This window comes from Mauremys reevesii, linkage group 18 (genome assembly GCF_016161935.1).
Source record: "Mauremys reevesii isolate NIE-2019 linkage group 18, ASM1616193v1, whole genome shotgun sequence".
NCBI lineage: Eukaryota > Metazoa > Chordata > Testudines > Geoemydidae > Mauremys > Mauremys reevesii.
In genome coordinates this window covers 20,245,632-20,257,984 of record NC_052640.1, presented here as the reverse complement: position 1 = coordinate 20,257,984, position 12,353 = coordinate 20,245,632, and positions in this window count along the sequence as shown.

The window sequence follows — 12,353 nt, the reverse complement described above, 5'->3', positions numbered from 1 at the left end:
GCGAAGCATTCTAGGACACTAACCCAGGATAAGCTCTCTGGATTGCCAGAATAAATGTGTTCTCAGGTCAAACCATTTTTTAAGTAATAATTTAAAAAATACAGGTTGGTACTTTTTCCCCCAACTGTGAATGTGGCAGCTTGTACTATTTACTAAAAGCCATCCTAAAAAGTGAGGCCATCAATAATGGATTATAGCAGGATTGAGATCTCTGTTAAACTTCGTAGCCCTCTCCCCTTAAAGAAATAGAAGTATACTCCCATTCTTACTTTCTGTGTTCTCCTTCCACCTCACCGTATGCACAGAAAGAGAAAATATTTTCCCATAAAAACTTAGCAAACCTTATCCTAAATAAGGATTAAGCTTGCTCCTCCAAAGCCCATGAAGTCCATTAGAAACTCGAGCATGCTAACCACTTGGCTTTCGCTAGAGAGAGTGAGCCCTGGACATCCCTAAGCACAGCTTGTCTCTGCAGCTGCTGTTTGTTTGACCTCCAGATGCTGTGTTACCTGACTCATGGCCAGGCTCTCTTCCCCAGGCATGTGTGCTCTGGCATTTAGTGCCTGTTTTTCTGGTTCAGTAACTTGACGACAGAATTAAATGATGAGATTCACATGAGGGTTTTATGCTATAGGTAGGATTGCTGAGCAGTATTTTAGTCTCCCTTGTTTTCATCTCAGGCTTTTGTATTTCCTTTCATTCTTACAGTTGTCAGTGGCTTTTCATCAGTGCTGGCTGATGGAAGTTTTCCTGTTCCATAGGCTCCGAGTAAATTCCCCACATAATTGCTGATGACAGGAATAGGCCATATTATTGGTATGAAGTTTCAAGATGGCTGGTACCAAAAGGATGAGCCTATGTGGATTATACTGACGTATCGATCTGTGGGCCATAGAGGCTGCAACACCGGCAGCTGCAGCTGGATATGAGGAGGTGTGGGGAGGAAGATTGAGCAGAAACTCATCCAGGCTTCTAGAATCAAATAGGGGGCTCTGCCCTGGGGCAGAAATGATGGAGGTTTTCAACAACAAAGAGCATGGTGGGGGATTTTCAATGCAACTTTTGCAAAGAACTTGATGTTTCTTCCTCATTGACCCAGATGTGGGCCAGCTGCAAGTCAACCTCAGAGCAGCACTGCTGAGGCTGATTGCTCTGAAGGGAATTTTCACTCTCTCTCCTGGCTATTTTACAGCCTAGTGCTCTCAAAACTGTGCATGTCTCATTCCTTTCCCACTCCCATCCATACACACAGCCCTCCTCTCAACGTGCACACCCCCACCTGAAAGTCATAGTCTCTGTATGATCCTGAATCTTACAACACCCTGCCGCACTTGTACTCAGTCCTGCTCCACAAATGTACTTCTCTCCACTGTGTGTGTTCTTCACTGGGCACAATGAGAAGCATTTTGCTATGTCTTGGAGGAGGCAGCAGGGAATGGGTGGCAAGCTACCACATCTGTTTTGTTAGCTTTTACACTGGGGTGTATCATTAAACTACTTCCTGGTCGGTGGTAGGCTCTGGCTTACATACAGACTTGGATGGCTGTGGGACAATGCACAGCAGTCTTTAAACCTCTCCCCGCTCCTGTAATATCCTTGATAGCACAGAGATGTGGCTCCAAAACCTCCGGTGCTTTCTTTAGGAGTCCATCCTGGTCCCTACCCCTGCTATGCATAGCTACTGTATCATGGGATCGGTCACAACATGCTAGTAGATGGCACCGCCAAAATATCAGTGGGTCTTGCCTACTCAGCCAGACCAAGCTGTATTTTAACTGTCTCAGTTATCTTATCATCTGGTCCTGCAACACAAGAGCGTTTGGTAGCGTAGATGGCCTCAATCAGCTGCATTTAACTGGACTTGGTTTTCTTTATTAAAAGGAAAATCCAATCCCAGCCTTTTACTGATGGCTAGAATTAGCAGAGAAGACTAGAGCGTCTCTGACATGGAAGCTGAGGAGGGTATGTTGTGCGTGACGTTCAGGGTTTTTTGTCTACCTGCTTTTTACATTTTAATGAGAGAGTACTTTATTTTTGTGTATTAATTGGCTGTTCCTGCTGCAGACCGATTATTAGCCCTGGCTCATGGCCAAATCCTTGCACAAGCTGGCATTGTGCAGCCTTCTCCTGCTCAGCAGAAGTGTTCTCAAATAGGACTCCATGAAGAGTGGAGGTTTCCAGCATCAGTAATCAGATGGAGAATTTTGCAGCCCTGGCTGATAAAGGGGTTTTGTAAGTTGTATGTGTGTGTGGGAAGCGAAGAGAATAACAGGAGAGCACTTTGCTGCTGCTGCTGTGATTGGATTGCTTGCACTGAGCATTTAATTACCGTTTTTTCACTTTACCTTGCCTTGGGGCTCAAAACACACTGTCTGCAGTGATGATTTCGCCTGGTTTCAGCTCAGTAGCCAGACTCTGGTGTAGCTGCACCAATGCAAACCTCCAGTGTCAACAGATAAACCACTATAAGCTGTGATTTGCATGGGTCCTGATGGTTTTGTCTGTCTATACCAATGCCTGCTACAGCAATGAGTTAAGTTGGCGCAGATCAAGCCTTTATTTATTATTTGTATTTTAGTAGCACCCGCAATGTGCTACGTGCTGTCTACAAATGGAAAAAGACAGTCCCTGCTCAGAAGTTTTGCAATCTTCAGTAAAGATTTATTTGATTCCACCTAACCCCAGTGAAAGTGAGGGTCAGAGAGGCTGTATGGTGGCATGGCAAAGGGCACGTTATAGGAAAGTCAGTGTTTCCTGAGGAGATACAAGCACGCATTTCTAATATCGGTCTGCGTCCAGACTGGTTGTGTAGGCCAATTTGATGGTGGTGTTATAACGTCTAACAGATTATTTTGTGTCATACTCTTATGGCCCCTATTATGCCATCTCACCACCTTTTACAGATTCTCTCTCAAAGCCCCTGTGAGGCAGAGAAATACCATGATCCTCTTCTTAGACATGGAGAACTGAGGCACAGAGAGATGAGATGACTTGCCCGAGGTGTCGCAGGAAGACAGTGGCAGAGCAGGGAATCGAACTCCAGTCTCATGAGTCCCAGGCTAGTGCCCTAACCACTGGATCAACACTATAACACTACTTAGCACCAGACCCTGACTTCGCAGCCGTGGTCATTTACAGCATTGAGCATTCGTTGCTAGCATCGTGGTTGGAATGAAGGCCCCCATTCTAGAGTAGGCTGCCTGTCAGAGGGCTGTTAGGGCTGACCCCTTGCTGGAGGTCTATGATTAGTCTCTCTAAAGCTCAGTTTTTTAAAGGGGTCTGTTGCTTCTCTTGTAGCTTTACTTACCTCTTCTTGCCACTTGGTCTGATTAGTCAAGTTCCCCGGGAACAGCCATTAATCTTCCTTGTTGGGCGGTTTTGTTAATATACATCAGATCTGCTCTTCCTTTGATTTATTGCCTTACCTCTTTTGGCCTTTATCTCCCTTAGTTTTGAAAATTGTTAGTAAGTGAAAAAAGGAAAGAGTAAATGTTGTGAAAGAGATTCCAGGGGTAGCTGGATATTAACTAGGTGCTGGCTACTGTTTGATCCAGTCCTGTTCTGCTAGTGAAGGATTTCTGTCTCTTACCTGGGAGAGGCTGGAAAGGGGGTAAATAGAAGGATAGTCTTGTGGGAAAGATGCAAGACTAGAAATCAGGAGATCGGCGTTCTAGCCCTGCCTCTGTCATAGACTTCTTGTGTGACCTTAGGTGAGTCATGTGTCACTGTACTTCATTCCCCATCTGTGAAATGGGGATGACAGCACTGCCCTCCCTCCTGAGGCTGTTGAGGATAAATACACCAAAGATTGCAAGCTGCTCAGATACCATGGTGATGAGCACTAGCCAGATGAAATTGAAGACTGATCAGAGGATTAGTTGATTTATAGCCTTTCATTCAAGCGATCTGCTGGTTCCTAGGCATAAACTACTCACACGACCGGCCAGCATTGTAGCAGAAGCAGGCAGTCTTCCAGAAAGGGAACTTAGGCCACTTCTTGCACCAATACTTTTCTGATTTGAAGTGTGTTGAATGCTTTAAAGCATTCAAAAGAGAAGAGGTGTCCTGGCAGAGAGTGAGCACTGGCTGCTTCCTAGAGATTTAGGTGCCTGCTGCATTTCCTGGCACCTTGTCCTTTGCTGCTAGGGACGTAGATGGGGGTTGAGTGCCCTTCCAGGGGTCGTGATGGCCAGTAGATGTTAGAATATCTGAGTTCAATCCAGCTTCGATCAAGGCCACCTTACTAGCGATTTACACCTAGTGACCCCCAAAACGTTTGAGCCCCTTAGATGATGATGCAGAGATACTCGGAGGCTTCTCCAGACCTTTTGAGGTTTGCTCATTGTGAAATTAACCTAGCATTTCAGAATCCAATATAACCTGCAGGCCAACCAGCTGCTGTTTCTTTTCCTTACACATCAGTCCAAGGGAGGGGTGTGGGAACTGTGTTTTGGTTTCTTTTGTTTGTTTGCCATAACTTGCTTTTCAGCTGCATCACAGGTACACAGGCCCCTTCTTCGGGGGGTCTCGTGCTCTTAGAAGAGCTGTGCAGTTAACTAAGTTCTCTCTGCCAGGTCCAGCCATCAGCTCACAGTCAGCTAATGTCTGAAGGATACCATATAAAAGAAACTGAACAACAGTTAACTATCTAACTAATCCTCCTACAATGCCCCTGTGACATAACCAGGTACAATTATCCCCCTTTTTACAGAGAAGGCAACTGAGGCAGAAGGGGCCTCGGAGGGAGTCGGGGATAGGACTGATTTGTCCCTTCTGGGTTGTCTGGAACAGAGCTCCCTTCTAGTTCACCTACTGCAGCTGTAGCTCACTTAGTGTTGTTACAGCCAAAGGCCCCTGAGCTCTGGTTCAAGCCCCAGTTGCAGAAATGTGTAGGGGGGGGGGGGGAATATGGCAAACACAACAGCCTCCTCAGTGCTGGGATCTTCCCCACGCATCTGGTTCTCCACCCTGACACATCCTGCTTATGCCTCCTTCGAGGAGCTGTACTGACTAGCCATGAAAATGTGAAGTTGCTTTAGAGGCTAGGTGCTGCTAGTGCCAATATTGTAACTAGCCAGGAGCCCCGGTGCTGCAAAGTAACTATGTGCATGTAGCACCCTGTCCATGCTTGCTTTGGCATCTGCTATATACCTGTAGGGCTGAGTAAAGCACAATAGCAATGGGCAGGTGCAACACGGCCTGAAATGATTTGCGCAGTTGCATATGCCAAGTCTAAAGTCCCTTTAGTCTTTAGAAAGCTTGGTTTCAATCACTGACGTTCAGGCTCCAAACTTTCGCAGCACCCTCCTTTTTGAGGTAAAACACTTGGAGCCAGGCCTTCCCCTGGCGTTCTGGCTTCCACTGAGCAGAGAGACAGAGGCTTCCCCAAAAGAAGCAGCTGCTCTGCAGTTGATACCCTAGCTAGCAGTTCTCTGAACGTACAGGTGTGTTTCCATTGGAAGGCCAGGTGGCTGGGAGGGAACGTGGTGGTCTCAGAGTGTGAGTGTGTGTTTAATGTAACACAGCGAGGGCTACAATTGAGTCTCTGAACAGATGGAATTAAATGACTCCTTCAGTGTTTGTTTGGCTCATGCAAAAAAGGAGCTTGTTTAGGCTGTTTCCCATCATGCTTTTTAATAGTTGATTCACAAAGCTCAGGGGGGGTGTGAATAAACCACCCCTCTGAACGACTTAAGTTACGCCAACATAAGAGCTCATGTGCACAGTGCTGTCGGTGGGAGAGTTTCTGCCGCTCGCAGAGATGGTTTTGCTGTGCCGACGGGAGAGCTCTCTCTTGTCTGCAGAGCATCTCCACCATACGCTGCAGCGCGGTACATGTAGACATGGCCTAAGGTAGATAGGACTCAGTCCAGTCCAGTTTAGGATGTAGCGGTGTCACTCAGAGCTGAGTTTTGTTTATTTGCATCTTGCTAGTGAATGGATTTGGGTGTGGTGGAAAGATGTAGGAGTTTGGGAAGAAAGGCAATAGATGTGTGGGGAGGTAGGGCCTTTTCTAGGTATCTGTTAGGATGTGTTGCTTTATTTTTCTTACGCTTATAATTAGTTAATGGACCAAATTTGCCATGGTTCTACTCCAATGCACTCAGGAGATTCACAAAGTCTGAATATGCAATACAATGGAAAAGCGGAAGCATAGCAGCGGTGAAGAGCAGGGAATTGAAGCATATCGAAATATTGGAATGGTGTAAACATGAATCATTGAGAGAGTTTATGCCTGCATGTTGCACCCTAAATAATCTAAGGGTGAAAGGGAAACGTAGGGTAAATAGGAAAAAACCCTAGATTGTGCAATGTATTTAGGCTGTGGCTTAGGCTTCCAGGGGAATCGGTGAAAGCCTATTTGCATGGCTTGCAAGTGCTGGAGGCCTTCATTGCTCTCTGGACTAGACACAGCACTGGCAAATGTCCTGGCAGGGGAAGAGTTCTGCCCTGGCAGAAGGATGGACTGGATGTTTTCTGTGTCTTCCATCTTTAACTTATTATGCGTGACTCTCTGCCTGCCTCCTCAGTTACTATATATAATGGCAGGCTGCCCTGTCACATTTCTTCTCCCCTCTGTATGTTTCCCAATAGACAGAGGAGTCAGTTGGTAGCATGGATCTGACCCCTACACGTTAAATGTCTTTGTTCTGTTGGAGACAGGATAATAGATCCCTTCATCCCATATTGCTATTGCACTGGTACACAGGCAAATGGGAAAAATACCAATGAAGCCTGGATATCTGATTACTTAAGAGATTGAAATGTTGCCGACTAGATTTTGTTCCAGTTACCAACGGTTAAATTAACACAAGAAGCTCACTTTTCAAATTCTCTGTCTAGTTTAGGACACAAGCTCCCAAATTCCTATTTTCGGCATCCACTGCAAGTGCTAGTTTGAGGCTTCCAGTGTCTCACTGTGATGCTGTGAAGGAGAAGCTTGTGCCTGAGCTGGGGCTTGGAAAGTTTCCCCCTTCCAAACCCTGAACCATTCTTTGGCAATTATCCTTTAAACAGTGATGTATCTTTGGAATATATTCTGCCTCAGGCAAACAGATCATTCACAGCATTAATTAGAGGACTGAAATACCTGGGGAAAATCAGATCTGATCTTCTTGGAGTATATGTCACTGTGGATTCCACACTAGATGTGCAAGACCGGAGACTTTTGAATAGCAATGCCCAGTTGGGGCCACACGTTTGCCCTTTGCCTCTTGAGGCTCCTAGACAAGGGCATAAAGGATGGAGCAGTTACACCCCTCCCTGAGGCCTAGTCTACACCTAAAAGTTAGACCAACCTAGCTACCTCACTCATGGTTGTGAGAAATTCTGCACTCTGTGCAGGATAGTTAGGGCAGCCTAATCCCCACTGTCAACCTAATCCTAATCTTCTGTCAACCTAGCTACTGCCTTTTGGAGAGGTGGATTAACTACAATGTCATAAAAACCCCTTCCATGGACGTAGGACACATCTTTGCTGCTGTAGCGTAGACATATCCTCAATTCCTTTGCAATTTGATGTCTGTGGTAGCTAAGGGCTCTGAGAAGTGGGAATGGAGGGCACGTGCTGGGATCTGCCTGGACTGCATCATCTTGAAGAACCACAGGGTAGGTAACCATGCTTTTCTTCAGCCCAATTGCTGGCACTCTGGGACTTTATAAAACCTGTGGAAAACCATATACTAATTCTAGACTGTGCTCACAGCCCTACTTTAGTCAGTGGAATCTATTTAAATCATGTCATTCTGTTTCACAATTGGCTACATTTTGTCCCTTGGTAATATTTTTTTGTATTGTGGCTATAAATATTACACAGAAAGTGTGCCGTGAACTGTGCATTACTAGTGATGAGAGCCATGGACCGATTATTTTTATTTGTATTACAGTAGAGCCAAGAGGGCTTCCTGAGATCAGAATCCTGTTGTGTTAAGCACTGAACAGACATATAGCATGAGACAGGTCCTGCCCCAAAGCGAGTATAGTCTACATAGGCAGGATAATGGTGGAAGGGGAACGGAGGCACAGAGAGGTAAAGTGACTTGCCCCAGATGACATAGCAGGTCAAAGGCAGAGCTTGGAACGGAAGCCACCCAGACAAAGTCCATGTTTTGGTGGGTGTGAAGGGGCCATCTGTCTTCAAGGAGCAGCAGCAGTCCAGATTCCAGCTGAACTCCACCAAGTACTCAGATGTGCTCTCCTCCACTCCTATTATCCCCTCCCCTCTCTAGGCCTGGTATGTGCTGTGATGTCCTCTGTGAATTCTTGACAGCCCTTGGGCTGAATCTTCAGCCGCTGCAATGCACAAAAAAGGAGGCAACTGGTGTAGGACAAAGGGTATCACTGCCCTTCCCAAAATGGAAGGGATGGTGTAGTGTAGAACTAGAATTGCTTCAGAAATGGCAGCAAACTGGCACTGGCCTCTGTGGAAACAGGTGGGGTTTCAGAGAGAACAGTCATGCATGGCAAGGAAGTGGGGTTAGCATGGCTCCCATATTCCTGCCAGGAAGCCGATCTGTTGGGCCAGAAAAGGGAGATGAAGCTGGTTTGTCTCTTCCCTGCCTCTCCCATCTGTGCGTGACTCCATGGCCTTTAGTGGAGTTACACCAGGCATGAATTTGGCCCATGTGGTTTCAATCAATCTAGGGTCTCATATGCCTCCCATCACTGCAGTATCCATCCCCCTGTTTAGTTCGCAGCAGGACACTGAAACTAGGCATGGGCAAAGCAATAGAAAAGGATTGGAAGGAACAATGCTGTCTAAACGGAGAAGTGACTGGGTGGATTACTGGCTGCAACAGGCCTCTTCCCTCTCTGTGGGCCACAAGGCACTTTCTCTCCACTAGCCCCATGACACATACAAGAGCTGGGTGTCATGTGAACATACAATGCCATAGTGAGGATTTACACAAGCATGACTGAGATCAGAATCTGATCCAGTTTCATAGACTCATGGAAATGTAGGGCTAGAAGGGTCTGTGAGAGAGCATCTAGTCCAGACTGTGTGCTGAGGACCGACCAAGCATACCTGGACCATCCCTGACAGGGGTTTGTCTAGCCTCTTCTTAAAAACGTCCAAATGCTGGGGAATCCACGACCTCCCTAGGTAACCTGGTCAAGCCCTTAGCTATCCTTATAATTAGGTTAGATATTAGGAGACACGTTCTAAGTCTCTCTTGTTGCAAGTTTCCCTTTCTGAGTTCCCTGAAGGAGAACAAAATAGTTCACTAAAATATCCCTCAGTGACTCACACTTCAGTCAGGATGTTTGATGCATTTCTGATTTCCCAAAGAGCTGGCCTGGCTAATAAAGCACAGAGTGTATTTTTAATAGCTACCTAGCTCCATGCAGCATCAGCCTGGCCTATCAGTTCTCTCCCAAGGAGCAAATATTTGGTTTCATCACAGAGAAAAACAAATTCCATTTGTCTGTTAAGAATCATCCCTTACTGCCTAGACAGAGCTCAGATTGCTGGGGTCCCAAGCAGCTGCCGTCAGGGCTGTGCTGCCACCAGTATAGTACAATGACAAGAGGATACAGTCAAGATTGTGAGAGTCAGACTAGACTTTCCTTCTTATATCTGTTAAATGTGTGTGATTGGCTGGAGCAGGAAGGGAGGTAGCATCCAAAACCAATTTGTTTCTTTCTCCCTTGTTTATTATACAAAGAAACAAATGGAAGTAGAATTGGCGCCTTTAGAAGCAACCCTACAATAAAAAAGCAGCACGCCTGCCCGGGGAGAAAAACAGATACCTCACAACTACTTGCTATGAAGAATGAATATAAATAAATAACCTTTTCAATGTAGGAAAAATACCTGGACAGGTTCCATTCTGAAGTACAGTGTATAAAAATAAATCGTACAAGCTGGTGCTTCCAGCTGCTCGCTGCGTTCTTACCTCTTGGAAATAGTTACTCATTATTTCTACAGAGCCACAGGTGTGTATGGTGCTTTACAGCATGGGCCTATGCCAAGGATCTGACAGCCTAGACAATGTGAGACCACCTACAGCTTTGTAAACTGAAAATTGCATAGCCTGGGGCTAGGGGGGAAGGTGCAAAAGGGAGGGCATCCTCGGGACGGGATTCGCCAGTTCGGCTCAGCAGACATGGGCCAGCTGCTCTGGATCCAAGAAGAGACAGCTTTCACCTGGGCCGAACCCAAACACAATTTGGTAGGTTGCTAAAATCTTTTTTGCAACTTTGTTACTTCTTCGGTATCCTGCTCTCGTAAGCTCCTCTCTCCCCTCCAGCTCTGAGCACGACTTTACCTGGCTTTGCACTGCTCCCCGTTCCTAGGGCTCATGGGGGTGTTCTTGAGGGGCATGCTCTCTCCTGTCCTCCTGACCTGGTCGGTGCTTATGCTCTCAGCCGCAGCACTGTAAATCCAGAGGGACTCTGCTGGCATCAGTGGATGAGGCTACACTGGTGTAACAGAGCTCAGGAATTTGCCCAGTGTGCTCAATCCCACAGGGGTGCCTCTGGGTTACATAGACCCCACCCATGTTATTCCTTGGCTATCTGCTTCCCTTCCAGAAGACACCAGCCTCTGCTGAGAGTCACCCTCCCCCCGACCAGTGTGACAGAGTGCAGAGATCTGACAGCTGGGCCAGCACTCAGATCACTAATGCCTCAATTAGTTCCCTGAGTAGTGGCTGATTGACTAATTAGCTAATCAGGAGAGGCTGGGGAGGTAAGGAACTAATTAGCCCCCAACTGACCAGCCTGCCTGGAAGGAGGTGTTACAGAGGAAGAGGACAGGGCTAGGTGAGCTGGAATGAAGAGTGAGCAGGAGCTGTGCCTGCCCAAGTGCCTTTCCTCTGAGGGCCCTAGCAAAGAGGGGCTGAAAGAAGTAGAGGTTAGAGCTGTGATGTGGCGCTGGATGGATGTGGGTGGATGGGTTTGGAATAAAATGGAGCCTGCCCACAAGAAGGAAGTGGGTCTGAGCAGTTTGTGGGGCCCTGTTGCAGTGGGCCCCAGAGCCCCCTAAAGATATGGCCCTGTATCTTTACTGGGCCATTAGCCTCCCTCTCTATTTTGCTATCACCGGTATGCAGGCTGGCCAACCAGATCACCAGAGGCAGACACCAGATTTCTCTGACTGAGCAACCAAGTGCATGTCTATGAGCGAACATCGCTCTGACCCAGCTCAGACTGAGGTGTGAGTATCTCTAACTATTGGACCTGCTGGCTGCCGCCATGGATTTCCTGGGTCATAGTATAAGACCCAACTAGAATCAGGAGGAAATTTCTCCTCTGGCACAGCATTGCACAGTTAGAGGATTTTACGCACCTTCTCCTGGAACTTTAAGTAGCTACTTCTGGGAGAGAGGAATTGGCGTAAGTGGATAATTGCTGTGTTCCAGAATGCTGATTCTGTGCAGGCAGCCAAACGAGCTGGTATCAACAGCCCTGATAGACTCCCGTTAGCCTGCTTTAAGGACATAGGTACAAAATCTAAGAGATCATTAGATTCTGGTTACACTTCTGGGTGATGAGCATTAAGTCCCTACACTTGGATACCTATGACTACTTTTGAGGTTTGAGAAAATTGGTTGACCCGCAAATGATGCTGAGTTACAATAAACTGGCATACACAAGCTGAAAGGCCATTCAAGGTCTATGAAAGATGAGCTTGTAGATTAGTTCCATGATGTTAACAGAGGTGGTGTTGTCTAGTGGTTCAGACAAGAGACTAGGATCTTGCACAATGGGGCCCTAGGCCTGATCAGGGCATCTAGGTTCTCCCGTAGTATGAACCAAAGTGCTGCAGTGTGCTAAGAGAATTGCACTGGTGCTGTTCATGTAAGCAGTGCCCACCAGGGCCTCTCCTGGGCACTGCGCCAGGACCACTGGGCTATATTTTGCAGCCAGTGCACTGCTAGCTAGAGGCACAAATAAGCCAGTCGCTCACACACGGCGTTCGTGCTTTACTCTCATGTCCAAGAGAACCGTTTATTGTGTTCACATACAGCATGGCAATGTGGAAAACACTGGGAATCTTGCATCGCTGGTTGGGTTTCCTGGATGGTGTTAGTAATGGTGACTCGACCGTTCCCATCATATCTATAATATTATGAAACCCTGGGTACAGATGGTCAGATGCACGGCATGTAGCAACCCAAAGTTCTGCTGCAGTTTGGGCCGGGCCCAGCGGCTTTGCCACATCTCGCCCCTTAGCCCCCACCATAATGGACTTTTCTGTGAGCTTTTCCCCCCTCCTGTCTTTTGGTTTTGATTTGTTGGTTTTGTACAAAAGCACAGTTTATAAAACGGATCATGTTAATCCCCAAGGAATGCCTATTCCCTCCCTTTGTCCCCCGCCCTCCCAATCAACGCCCCCACCAATACACACA